The following is a 13,279-nucleotide window of genomic DNA, read 5'->3' as shown; positions in this document are numbered from 1 at the left end:
ACGGTGGCCCATTTGATTTGCCCTGACCATCAGGGCAAATGTAAACTACATCCCACCTCCCAAGCTGAACATGACATAGAAGCCTGGCCTGGCCAGGACTCCTTCTCTGACCCTGAGTGCAGAGACTTCTGCTTCCTTGCGGGAACAAGGCAACGACCTGAGCTCGAGGGTGGCCTGTAGATCTCGAGGGGAAGCCAGAGGAGTACCAGTGGCTCACGCTTCCTTTCATACCTGCATACAGACCGCGGCAGGATATAGCAGTTTTGGCTAGACTCAGGTGCCCAGAGACATCAAGTTGTCCTTAGCCTTCCCATGTAGATGGACATCCCAGGCTCCTTTCCACATGGCTCTTTCTGCACGAGAAGCCCGCCACCCTCAACTTGAACAATGTTGCTGCACACGCCCACAGTAGCAAATGCGACATGGACCTCTCCCTAATTTTCCTTTGGGAGCCACGTGCTGGACCTCAGTTAGGATGAGAAGATGGTAGGTATTGCTCATTCATTTTGTTTAGATTTTGAAGGAATGCATTTATGGGAGTCATCATCGATCCACGCAGCTGCTCAAAGGCTGGACGTGCAAAGTCGCGGATTGTCAGCAAGCTAAAACCTCTCAGCAGTAGGGAGCGGCCAGACTCGAGCCACGGGGCAGAAAGTGCACCCAAGTCTCAGGGCATTGGAGCTCGGGTTCCCCAGGAAGAGCCCGGAATGTGACGGGGTAGTCTCGCCGCACAAGTCCCCGTGGCCAAACATCTAGGTTTCTTCAAAGAAGTTCCGTTTACCCCCACAAGGTTTCTACCACGAACCTTGTCAAGCCAGAGGCGATGCCCTTGGGTCGTACAGAAAGCTATTGGCATTGGAGATATTCCAATGCCCAAACTGGCAGGGCAAACCCTTGCAGCAACTGGGTAACTTGCCCTGGCGCATTGTATTTTCGCCCCCGGGACTGTCAGTGACATGACCGCGGAGAAACCTGAGACCCATTCATTGGTTCAGAGTTCCAAGCAGTGCATTTATGGGAGTCATCATCAATCCACCTGCTCAAAGGCTGCACGTTCAAAGTTGCAGGCTCCACCGCAGGGCAGCCAACGATCTCAATCATGTCAGCAGTCAGGAGCGGCCAGAGCCGACCCACGGGGCTGCCAATGGAGCTAAGGATCATGGCATCGGATCTGGGGTGCCACTGGAGGAGCCAAGAAGGTGAGGGTGTAGTCTCAGGGCACAAGTCCCCGTGGCCAAACATCTAGGTTTCTGCAAAGAATTTCCACTCACCACCACAAGGTTCCTACGAGGATCCTCAAGTACTTCACGCCAAAATCACTCTGAGACTCTTTTGCCTCGACTTGCCTCAACTTGCCGCACTGTCCTCACTTCGCCAGGTTTCATGGACTATACAGAGGGCCCCATGCTGCTGCAGGTGTTTGTTCCCGGGCACTCCACCACCTGCCTCAGTGTGACAGAACACAGGGATGTTTGCGAAAAGTGAACGGGGGCACAGAGGCAAAGGGTGATACCGCCCAGCGAAGTGCGCTGCGATGTGCGCTATATCTCACCTCAACATTTCATTTGCAGCCCATCATGTCTGTGTGTCCACAGCCAAACGTGAATGCATCATGGCACAGATGCCTTCAGAGTGCACGGGCATCAACACAAAGAGCACGGCCGTCCATCAAACCCCTGGTATGGGCCTTGAACTTCCCCGCCTGAGCCGCCTCCCCACCGACAGAGCATAGGGATGTCATCCTGAACCGCTGAGACACCCTCAGGGGAAATGGGATTACTCAGCGTAAGAGCCACTGCCCTCTGGGGAACCAAACCACTCCTGGCGCATACGCTTCCACACAATGGACTCAGCCTCAAGGGGAAATGTGGTCCCTGAGATCTTCCACAAGGGAACGACCCTTGGCCAAATGTCACGACCTCCAACAAAAGCAGCTTGTAGGGACCGGTGACAAAACGCACCAGAGGAACTCCTGGACTGAATAATGGAGATTCACCTGTAGCCATACTTCCTGGCCTGCTGCCAAGACTGGCAACCTACCCTTAGCCCACACACAAAGCTAATGGCACGGGAACCATTCCGATGCTCAACGCGGCGGGGAAACCCTTGCAGCAATGGTGTAACTTGCAGTGGTGTCTGGCACTTTCACACTCTGGGCCCATCAGTGACGTGACATTGGGGAAACCGTGAGGCCCAGGTACTCTACAAGCAACTTGTTACCCACAGCCATGCAACGAGAGAACCCAGACAACAGCCCAGATACTTGAACCGGTATGATTTGTCTGGCCTGTGGCCAGGCTCGCCGGATACCACAGTCTCGACGCACCAGCGGGTGGCAGGAAAAATGACACCCACACCACACATCCTCTCCTGCCCTTAACACTGTAGCCTTTCCTTGGCAACCGACTCCCTTGTTTCTGCATGGTTGCGCCCAATGACCTCCTAGTAGAGCTCCAATCCTCAGGGAACTCTATGTGGGCCGAGTATAGAAATGATGCTTGGCTGTCCTCAGGAACACCTTCACATCTTCAACACAGGGGGAACGTGGCCAGACAGGGACAAAACACCCCAAGGCCTCTAAATCGGCCCCCATGAGAAGACACCATACTGTGCCATGAAGGCAACCTTTCGCTGGACAAGGACCCGCCATGAAGCAAATCGACCAAGGAGAGGAAAGAGGCGGGACAGTCCACAAAGGTGCTCCCGTATTCTCTCCCTACACGTGCCTCCAGATGCTCCTGAGGGAATCCCAAATGTGTTCCGGGGACCCCATGGCCACCGTCGATCTATCCACCCACCAATAAACCTGTGGGCTTAGTCAGCAATCTCACGTGTCTCTTTCACTCGCCTTGCCTTACTCTCTCTCCACCGGGATCCCAACGTGTCACGGCAAGATGCCAGAGCCACCCCTCACCAAGGAAGCTTGCCATGACCAAGCTTGACTAAGGCATTTTCCAGCCCCTTCTCACAGCACACACAAGCAGGACACAACCCGAGGAGGAGCCATCAGATTGCCTAAACTCCCAGGAACACTGGCCCATTTGATTTCTCCCCTCATCAGGAGAAACCTAAATTGCATATGGTCTCCCAAGCAGAACATGACAAAGAAGCCTGGCCTAGGCCTGGAATCCTGTTCTGACCCTGAGCCTACAGACTTCTGTTTCTTTGAGGCCACACGGCAATGACCAGCAGGTGGGGGCAGCCTGTAGAACACAAGCGCAGCTGGCAGAACCAGCAATGGCGCACGCTTCCTCTCCTACCTGCATGCTGAACCGTGACAGGGGACAGCAGTCCTGGCTAGACCAAGGAACAAAGAGACGGCAAGCTGTCCCAAGCCTTCCCACCTGCATTGGCATCCCAGGCTCCTTTCCCAATGGCTCTTCTCCCCATGAGATGACCACAACCCTCAACTTGAACAACGTGGCTGTGGACACCCACAGCCGCAAATGCAATGTGAACCTCTCCCTACTTTCCTTTTGGGAGCCACGTGCTGGACCTCAGTTCCAAAGAGGAGACGGTAGGGATTTTTCACTCATTTTGTTCAGATTTCCAAGGAATGCATTTGTGGGAGTCATCATCGATCCAAACTCGGGCTCAAACGTTGGACATGCAAAGTTGCAGATTCCACCATGGGACGGCCAGCGAGCTGAATCATATCAGCGTACAGAAGTGGCCAGAGCCGAGCCATGGTTCAGGAAATGCAGCCAGTTCTCAGGGCATGAAAGCTCGTGTTCCCCGAGAAATTACCAGAAGGTGAGGGTGTAGCCCCGGTGCACACGTTCCCGTCGCCAAACCTTTAGGTTAAGCAAAGAAGTGTCCCTTACCGCAACAAGGGTTAAAGCAGGATCCTCATGGAATGCACGCCAGGACCCATCCGAGACTCCTTCGCCTGGCCTCGCCTTGCCACGCCGTCCTCCTTTCAACGGGTATCAGGGATTATACGGATGGCCCCAGGCTGCTGCTAGCATTCTTTCCCTGGCATTCCACCTGGCTCGGGTGAGAGAACACACGCAGGCTTGAGGAGGGTGCACGGGCGCAGCGAGGGACAGGTCGATACCACCCAGTGATGTGTGTTCTATCTCTCCTCAACATTTCATTTGCTGTCCGTCTTGCCTGTGTGTACGCACCCAAACGTGAAAGCATCGTGGCTCAGGCGCCTTCAGAGCATGCGGCCATCAGGACAAAGAGCGCCGCCGGCCAACAACACCCTGGTCTCGGGCCCTGAAATTCCTCTCCTGAGCAATCTGCCCCGCATCACAGCAAAACGATGTCTTCCTGATCCCCTGAGACACCCTCAGGACAACTGGGCCCCCTCAGCCTAAGAGCAAGTGCCCTCTTTGGCAACAAACACGCCCTTGGCACTTATGATTCCACACAGTGGACACACCCTCAAGGCGAGAGATCTTCCACAAGGGAAGGGCCCTTGGCCGAATATGACGACCTCCATCAAAAGCGGCTCGTAGGGACCCGTGACAAAGGGCACCTGAGGAACCCCTGGACTGATCAAGGGAGACTCACCAGCAGGCATACTTCCTGGTCTCCTGCCAAGCCAGAGGAACTTCTTAGGACCGCAACCAAAGCTAATGGCAAGGGAGCCATTCCAATGCCCAAAGTGGCGGGGCAAACCCTTGCAGCAACTGGGTATCTTATTGTACCACCTTGCACATTGTCTTTCTTCCCTTCAAGGACTAGACCTTGGAGAAACCATGAGACCCTGGTCCTCCAGAACCAACGTGTCACCCACAGCCGTGCAATGAGGGAACGCCTCCGACATCCTGGACACTTGAACAGGCATGACTTCTCTGGCTTGAAGCCATGCATGCTGGAGATCACAGGCTCGCAGCACCAGAAGGCGGCAGGACAAAATGACCCCTGCAGCACACATTCACTCCAGCCCTTAAACCTGTAGCATTTCCTTGGCAGCCAACTCGCTTCTTTCTGCATGGTTGGGCCCAAAGACCTCCGGGAAGAGCTCCAAACCTCAGGGAATGCTATGCCGACTGGGCATAGCAATGACGCTGGGCTGTCCGAAGGAACACCTTAACATCCTCAACATAGGGGCAAGGAGGCCACACAGGGACAAAACATCCCAACGGCTCCAAATCGGGCCCAGTGAGAAGACACCATACTGTGCCGTGAAGGCACCATTCAGTGGAACAAGGACCCGCCGTGAAGCACATTGAGAAAGGAGAGGAAAAGGTTGGGATGGTCCATGAATGTGCACCTGTGTTCCTTCCCTACACGGGACTCCAAATGCTCCTGAAGATATCCCAAAAGAGTTCTGGGAACCCTATATCCACCGAACATCTATCCACCCAACAGTAAGCCTGTGGGCTTAGCCAACACTCTCACGTGTATTTCCCACTCGCCTTGCCTTCCTCTCTCCACCAGGATCCAGACGAATCCACCCCTCACCTAAGTAGCTTGATATCCCCTGGAATTGCCTAAGGCATTTTCCAACCTCTCCACACACAACACACAAGCAGGACACAACCCAAGGAGGAGCCAGCAGCGTCGCCCAAATCTGTGGGACGGTGGCCCATTTGATTTGCCCTGACCATCAGGGCAAATGTAAACTACATCCCACCTCCCAAGCTGAACATGACATAGAAGCCTGGCCTGGCCAGGACTCCTTCTCTGACCCTGAGTGCAGAGACTTCTGCTTCCTTGCGGGAACAAGGCAACGACCTGAGCTCGAGGGTGGCCTGTAGATCTCGAGGGGAAGCCAGAGGAGTACCAGTGGCTCACGCTTCATTTCATACCTGCATACAGACCGCGGCAGGATATAGCAGTTTTGGCTAGACTCAGGTGCCCAGAGACATCAAGTTGTCCTTAGCCTTCCCATGTAGATGGACATCCCAGGCTCCTTTCCACATGGCTCTTTCTGCACGAGAAGCCCGCCACCCTCAACTTGAACAATGTTGCTGCACACGCCCACAGTAGCAAATGCGACATGGACCTCTCCCTAATTTTCCTTTGGGAGCCACGTGCTGGACCTCAGTTAGGATGAGAAGATGGTAGGTATTGCTCATTCATTTTGTTTAGATTTTGAAGGAATGCATTTATGGGAGTCATCATCGATCCACGCAGCTGCTCAAAGGCTGGACGTGCAAAGTCGCGGATTGTCAGCAAGCTAAAACCTCTCAGCAGTAGGGAGCGGCCAGACTCGAGCCACGGGGCAGAAAGTGCACCCAAGTCTCAGGGCATTGGAGCTCGGGTTCCCCAGGAAGAGCCCGGAATGTGACGGGGTAGTCTCGCCGCACAAGTCCCCGTGGCCAAACATCTAGGTTTCTTCAAAGAAGTTCCATTTACCCCCACAAGGTTTCTACCACGAACCTTGTCAAGCCAGAAGCGATGCCCTTGGGTCGTACAGAAAGCTATTGGCATTGGAGATATTCCAATGCCCAAACTGGCAGGGCAAACCCTTGCAGCAACTGGGTAACTTGCCCTGGCGCATTGTATTTTCGCCCCTGGGATTGTCAGTGACATGACCGCGGAGAAACCTGAGACCCATTCATTGGTTCAGAGTTCCAAGCAGTGCATTTATGGGAGTCATCATCAATCCACCTGCTCAAAGGCTGCACGTTCAAAGTTGCAGGCTCCACCGCAGGGCAGCCAACGATCTCAATCATGTCAGCAGTCAGGAGCGGCCAGAGCCGACCCACGGGGCTGCCAATGGAGCTAAGGATCATGGCATCGGATCTGGGGTGCCACTGGAGGAGCCAAGAAGGTGAGGGTGTAGTCTCAGGGCACAAGTCCCCGTGGCCAAACATCTAGGTTTCTGCAAAGAATTTCCACTCACCACCACAAGGTTCCTACGAGGATCCTCAAGTACTTCACGCCAAAATCACTCTGAGACTCTTTTGCCTCGACTTGCCTCAACTTGCCGCACTGTCCTCACTTCGCCAGGTTTCATGGACTATACAGAGGGCCCCATGCTGCTGCAGGTGTTTGTTCCCGGGCACTCCACCACCTGCCTCAGTGTGACAGAACACAGGGATGTTTGCGAAAAGTGAACGGGGGCACAGAGGCAAAGGGTGATACTGCCCAGCGAAGTGCGCTGCGATGTGCGCTATATCTCACCTCAACATTTCATTTGCAGCCCATCATGTCTGTGTGTCCACAGCCAAACGTGAATGCATCATGGCACAGATGCCTTCAGAGTGCACGGGCATCAACACAAAGAGCACGGCCGTCCATCAAACCCCTGGTATGGGCCTTGAACTTCCCCGCCTGAGCCGCCTCCCCACCGACACAGCATAGGGATGTCATCCTGAACCGCTGAGACGCCCTCAGGGGAAATGGGATTACTCAGCGTAAGAGCCACTGCCCTCTGGGGAACCAAACCACTCCTGGCGCATACGCTTCCACACAATGGACTCAGCCTCAAGGGGAAATGTGGTCCCTGAGATCTTCCACAAGGGAACGACCCTTGGACAAATGTCACGACCTCCAACAAAAGCAGCTTGTAGGGACCGGTGACAAATCGCACCAGAGGAACTCCTGGACTGAATAATGGAGATTCACCTGTAGCCATACTTCCTGGCCTGCTGCCAAGACTGGCAACCTACCCTTAGCCAACACACAAAGCTAATGGCACGGGAACCATTCCGATGCTCAACGCGGCGGGGAAACCCTTGCAACAATGGTGTAACTTGCAGTGGTGTCTGGCACTTTCACACTCTGGGCCCATCAGTGACGTGACATTGGGGAAACCGTGAGGCCCAGGTACTCTACAAGCAACTTGTTACCCACAGCCATGCAACGAGAGAACCCAGACAACAGCCTAGACACTTGAACCGGTATGATTTGTCTGGCCTGTGGCCAGGCTCGCCGGATACCACAGTCTCGACGCACCAGCGGGTGGCAGGAAAAATGACACCCACACCACACATCCTCTCCTGCCCTTAAAACTGTAGCCTTTCCTTGGCAACCGACTCCCTTGTTTCTGCATGGTTGCGCCCAATGACCTCCTAGTAGAGCTCCAATCCTCAGGGAACGCTATGTGGGCCGAGTATAGAAATGATGCTTGGCTGTCCTCAGGAACACCTTCACATCTTCAACACAGGGGGAACGTGGCCAGACAGGGACAAAACACCCCAAGGCCTCTAAATCGGCCCCCATGAGAAGACACCATACTGTGCCATGAAGGCAACCTTTCGCTGGACAAGGACCCGCCATGAAGCAAATCGACCAAGGAGAGGAAAGAGGCGGGACAGTCCACAAAGGTGCTCCCGTATTCTCTCCCTACACGTGCCTCCAGATGCTCCTGAGGGAATCCCAAATGTGTTCCGGGGACCCCATGGCCACCGTCGATCTATCCACCCACCAATAAACCTGTGGGCTTAGTCAGCAATCTCACGTGTCTCTTTCACTCGCCTTGCCTTACTCTCTCTCCACCGGGATCCCAACGTGTCACGGCAAGATGCCAGAGCCACCCCTCACCAAGGAAGCTTGCCGTGACCAAGCTTGACTAAGGCATTTTCCAGCCCCTTCACACAGCACACACAAGCAGGACACAACCCGAGGAGGAGCCATCAGATTGCCTAAACTCCCAGGAACACTGGCCCATTTGATTTCTCCCCTCATCAGGAGAAACCTAAATTGCATATGGTCTCCCAAGCAGAACATGACAAAGAAGCCTGGCCTAGGCCTGGAATCCTGTTCTGACCCTGAGCCTACAGACTTCTGTTTCTTTGAGGCCACACGGCAATGACCAGCAGGTGGGGGCAGCCTGTAGAACACAAGCGCAGGTGGCAGAACCAGCAATGGCGCACGCTTCCTCTCCTACCTGCATGCTGAACCGTGACAGGGGACAGCAGTCCTGGCTAGACCAAGGAACAAAGAGACGGCAAGCTGTCCCAAGCCTTCCCACCTGCATTGGCATCCCAGGCTCCTTTCCCAATGGCTCTTCTCCCCATGAGATGACCACAACCCTCAACTTGAACAACGTGGCTGTGGACACCCACAGCCGCAAATGCAATGTGAACCTCTCCCTACTTTCCTTTTGGGAGCCACGTGCTGGACCTCAGTTCCAAAGAGGAGACGGTAGGGATTTTTCACTCATTTTGTTCAGATTTCCAAGGAATGCATTTGTGGGAGTCATCATCGATCCAAACTCGGGCTCAAACGTTGGACATGCAAAGTTGCAGATTCCACCATGGGACGGCCAGCGAGCTGAATCATATCAGCGTACAGAAGTGACCAGAGCCGAGCCATGAGTCAGGAAATGCAGCCAGTTCTCAGGGCATGAAAGCTCGTGTTCCCCGAGAAATTACCAGAAGGTGAGGGTGTAGCCCCGGTGCACACGTTCCCGTCGCCAAACCTTTAGGTTAAGCAAAGAAGTGTCCCTTACCGCAACAAGGGTTAAAGCAGGATCCTCATGGAATGCACGCCAGGACCCATCCGAGACTCCTTCGCCTGGCCTCGCCTTGCCACGCCGTCCTCCTTTCAACGGGTATCAGGGATTATACGGATGGCCCCAGGCTGCTGCTAGCATTCTTTCCCTGGCATTCCACCTGGCTCGGGTGAGAGAACACACGCAGGCTTGAGGAGGGTGCACGGGCGCAGCGAGGGACAGGTCGATACCACCCAGTGATGTGTGTTCTATCTCTCCTCAACATTTCATTTGCTGTCCGTCTTGCCTGTGTGTACGCACCCAAACGTGAAAGCATCGTGGCACAGGCGCCTTCAGAGCATGCGGCCATCAGGACAAAGAGCGCCGCCGGCCAACAACACCCTGGTCTCGGGCCCTGAAATTCCTCTCCTGAGCAATCTGCCCCGCATCACAGCAAAACGATGTCTTCCTGATCCCCTGAGACACCCTCAGGACAACTGGGCCCCCTCAGCCTAAGAGCAAGTGCCCTCTTTGGCGACAAACACGCCCTTGGCACTTATGATTCCACACAGTGGACACACCCTCAAGGCGAGAGATCTTCCACAAGGGAAGGGCCCTTGGCCGAATATGACGACCTCCATCAAAAGCGGCTCGTAGGGACCCGTGACAAAGGGCACCTGAGGAACCCCTGGACTGATCAAGGGAGACTCACCAGCAGGCATACTTCCTGGTCTCCTGCCAAGCCAGAGGAACTTCTTAGGACCGCAACCAAAGCTAATGGCAAGGGAGCCATTCCAATGCCCAAAGTGGCGGGGCAAACCCTTGCAGCAACTGGGTATCTTATTGTACCACCTTGCACATTGTCTTTCTTCCCTTCAAGGACTAGACCTTGGAGAAACCATGAGACCCTGGTCCTCCAGAACCAACGTGTCACCCACAGCCGTGCAATGAGGGAACGCCTCCAACATCCTGGACCCTTGAACCGGCATGACTTCTCTGGCTTGAAGCCATGCATGCTGGAGATCACAGGCTCGCAGCACCAGAAGGCGGCAGGACAAAATGACCCCTGCAGCACACATTCACTCCAGCCCTTAAACCTGTAGCATTTCCTTGGCAGCCAACTCGCTTCTTTCTGCATGGTTGGGCCCAAAGACCTCCGGGAAGAGCTCCAAACCTCAGGGAATGCTATGCCGACTGGGCATAGCAATGACGCTGGGCTGTCCGAAGGAACACCTTAACATCCTCAACATAGGGGCAAGGAGGCCACACAGGGACAAAACATCCCAACGGCTCCAAATCGGGCCCAGTGAGAAGACACCATACTGTGCTGTGAAGGCACCATTCAGTGGAACAAGGACCCGCCGTGAAGCACATTGAGAAAGGAGAGGAAAAGGTTGGGATGGTCCATGAATGTGCACCTGTGTTCCTTCCCTACACGGGACTCCAAATGCTCCTGAAGATATCCCAAAAGAGTTCCGGGAACCCTATGTCCACCGAACATCTATCCACCCAACAGTAAGCCTGTGGGCTTAGCCAACACTCTCACGTGTATTTCCCACTCGCCTTGCCTTCCTCTCTCCACCAGGATCCAGACGAATCCACCCCTCACCTAAGTAGCTTGATATCCCCTGGAATTGCCTAAGGCATTTTCCAACCTCTCCACACACAACACACAAGCAGGACACAACCCAAGGAGGAGCCAGCAGCGTCGCCCAAATCTGTGGGACGGTGGCCCATTTGATTTCCCCTGACCATCAGGGCAAATGTAAACTACATCCCACCTCCCAAGCTGAACATGACATAGAAGCCTGGCCTGGCCAGGACTCCTTCTCTGACCCTGAGTGCAGAGACTTCTGCTTCCTTGCGGGAACAAGGCAACGACCTGAGCTCGAGGGTGGCCTGTAGATCTCGAGGGGAAGCCAGAGGAGTACCAGTGGCTCACGCTTCCTTTCATACCTGCATACAGACCGCGGCAGGATATAGCAGTTTTGGCTAGACTCAGGTGCCCAGAGACATCAAGTTGTCCTTAGCCTTCCCATGTAGATGGACATCCCAGGCTCCTTTCCACATGGCTCTTTCTGCACGAGAAGCCCGCCACCCTCAACTTGAACAATGTTGCTGCACACGCCCACAGTAGCAAATGCGACATGGACCTCTCCCTAATTTTCCTTTGGGAGCCACGTGCTGGACCTCAGTTAGGATGAGAAGATGGTAGGTATTGCTCATTCATTTTGTTTAGATTTTGAAGGAATGCATTTATGGGAGTCATCATCGATCCACGCAGCTGCTCAAAGGCTGGACGTGCAAAGTCGCGGATTGTCAGCAAGCTAAAACCTCTCAGCAGTAGGGAGCGGCCAGACTCGAGCCACGGGGCAGAAATTGCACCCAAGTCTCAGGGCATTGGAGCTCGGGTTCCCCAGGAAGAGCCCGGAATGTGACGGGGTAGTCTCGCCGCACAAGTCCCCGTGGCCAAACATCTAGGTTTCTTCAAAGAAGTTCCGTTTACCCCCACAAGGTTTCTACCACGAACCTTGTCAAGCCAGAGGCGATGCCCTTGGGTCGTACAGAAAGCTATTGGCATTGGAGATATTCCAATGCCCAAACTGGCAGGGCAAACCCTTGCAGCAACTGGGTAACTTGCCCTGGCGCATTGTATTTTCGCCCCCGGGACTGTCAGTGACATGACCGCGGAGAAACCTGAGACCCATTCATTGGTTCAGAGTTCCAAGCAGTGCATTTATGGGAGTCATCATCAATCCACCTGCTCAAAGGCTGCACGTTCAAAGTTGCAGGCTCCACCGCAGGGCAGCCAACGATCTCAATCATGTCAGCAGTCAGGAGCGGCCAGAGCCGACCCACGGGGCTGCCAATGGAGCTAAGGATCATGGCATCGGATCTGGGGTGCCACTGGAGGAGCCAAGAAGGTGAGGGTGTAGTCTCAGGGCACAAGTCCCCGTGGCCAAACATCTAGGTTTCTGCAAAGAATTTCCACTCACCACCACAAGGTTCCTACGAGGATCCTCAAGTACTTCACGCCAAAATCACTCTGAGACTCTTTTGCCTCGACTTGCCTCAACTTGCCGCACTGTCCTCACTTCGCCAGGTTTCATGGACTATACAGAGGGCCCCATGCTGCTGCAGGTGTTTGTTCCCGGGCACTCCACCACCTGCCTCAGTGTGACAGAACACAGGGATGTTTGAGAAAAGTGAACGGGGGCACAGAGGCAAAGGGTGATACTGCCCAGCGAAGTGCGCTGCGATGTGCGCTATATCTCACCTCAACATTTCATTTGCAGCCCATCATGTCTGTGTGTCCACAGCCAAACGTGAATGCATCATGGCACAGATGCCTTCAGAGTGCACGGGCATCAACACAAAGAGCACGGCCGTCCATCAAACCCCTGGTATGGGCCTTGAACTTCCCCGCCTGAGCCGCCTCCCCACCGACACAGCATAGGGATGTCATCCTGAACCGCTGAGACACCCTCAGGGGAAATGGGATTACTCAGCGTAAGAGCCACTGCCCTCTGGGGAACCAAACCACTCCTGGCGCATACGCTTCCACACAATGGACTCAGCCTCAAGGGGAAATGTGGTCCCTGAGATCTTCCACAAGGGAACGACCCTTGGACAAATGTCACGACCTCCAACAAAAGCAGCTTGTAGGGACCGGTGACAAATCGCACCAGAGGAACTCCTGGACTGAATAATGGAGATTCACCTGTAGCCATACTTCCTGGCCTGCTGCCAAGACTGGCAACCTACCCTTAGCCCACACACAAAGCTAATGGCACGGGAACCATTCCGATGCTCAACGCGGCGGGGAAACCCTTGCAACAATGGTGTAACTTGCAGTGGTGTCTGGCACTTTCACACTCTGGGCCCATCAGTGACGTGACATTGGGGAAACCGTGAGGCCCAGGTACTCTACAAGCAACTTGT

The 13,279-nt window shown here is 54.4% G+C and overlaps 8 non-coding genes across 8 annotated transcripts; all 8 read right to left on the bottom strand.

Annotated features, from left to right (window-relative positions):
• Positions 1-461: 461 nt before the first annotated feature.
• LOC137778459 (small nucleolar RNA SNORD116) lies at positions 462-553 on the bottom strand. Its single transcript, XR_011076896.1, has one exon. It is a non-coding gene; the product is annotated as a small nucleolar RNA SNORD116 (small nucleolar RNA).
• Positions 554-942: 389 nt separating this feature from the next.
• LOC137751990 (small nucleolar RNA SNORD116) lies at positions 943-1,034 on the bottom strand. Its single transcript, XR_011071016.1, has one exon. It is a non-coding gene; the product is annotated as a small nucleolar RNA SNORD116 (small nucleolar RNA).
• A 2,458-nt stretch (positions 1,035-3,492) lies between these two features.
• On the bottom strand, positions 3,493-3,584 carry LOC137752896 (small nucleolar RNA SNORD116). The gene has a single exon (XR_011071317.1). It is a non-coding gene; the product is annotated as a small nucleolar RNA SNORD116 (small nucleolar RNA).
• Positions 3,585-5,992: 2,408 nt separating this feature from the next.
• LOC137778451 (small nucleolar RNA SNORD116) lies at positions 5,993-6,084 on the bottom strand. The gene has a single exon (XR_011076894.1). It is a non-coding gene; the product is annotated as a small nucleolar RNA SNORD116 (small nucleolar RNA).
• A 389-nt stretch (positions 6,085-6,473) lies between these two features.
• LOC137752035 (small nucleolar RNA SNORD116) lies at positions 6,474-6,565 on the bottom strand. Its single transcript, XR_011071029.1, has one exon. It is a non-coding gene; the product is annotated as a small nucleolar RNA SNORD116 (small nucleolar RNA).
• A 2,458-nt stretch (positions 6,566-9,023) lies between these two features.
• Positions 9,024-9,115, bottom strand: LOC137752891 (small nucleolar RNA SNORD116). Its single transcript, XR_011071316.1, has one exon. It is a non-coding gene; the product is annotated as a small nucleolar RNA SNORD116 (small nucleolar RNA).
• Positions 9,116-11,523: 2,408 nt separating this feature from the next.
• LOC137778446 (small nucleolar RNA SNORD116) lies at positions 11,524-11,615 on the bottom strand. Its single transcript, XR_011076893.1, has one exon. It is a non-coding gene; the product is annotated as a small nucleolar RNA SNORD116 (small nucleolar RNA).
• Positions 11,616-12,004: 389 nt separating this feature from the next.
• Positions 12,005-12,096, bottom strand: LOC137751984 (small nucleolar RNA SNORD116). The gene has a single exon (XR_011071015.1). It is a non-coding gene; the product is annotated as a small nucleolar RNA SNORD116 (small nucleolar RNA).
• Between the last annotated feature and the right edge of the window lie 1,183 nt (positions 12,097-13,279).

Source organism: Eschrichtius robustus, chromosome 1, assembly GCF_028021215.1.
Source record: "Eschrichtius robustus isolate mEscRob2 chromosome 1, mEscRob2.pri, whole genome shotgun sequence".
In the NCBI taxonomy this organism is placed as follows: Eukaryota; Metazoa; Chordata; class Mammalia; order Artiodactyla; family Eschrichtiidae; genus Eschrichtius; species Eschrichtius robustus.
The sequence above is the reverse complement of the archived record's forward strand: the minus strand, read 5'-3'. Positions and strand labels throughout refer to the sequence as shown.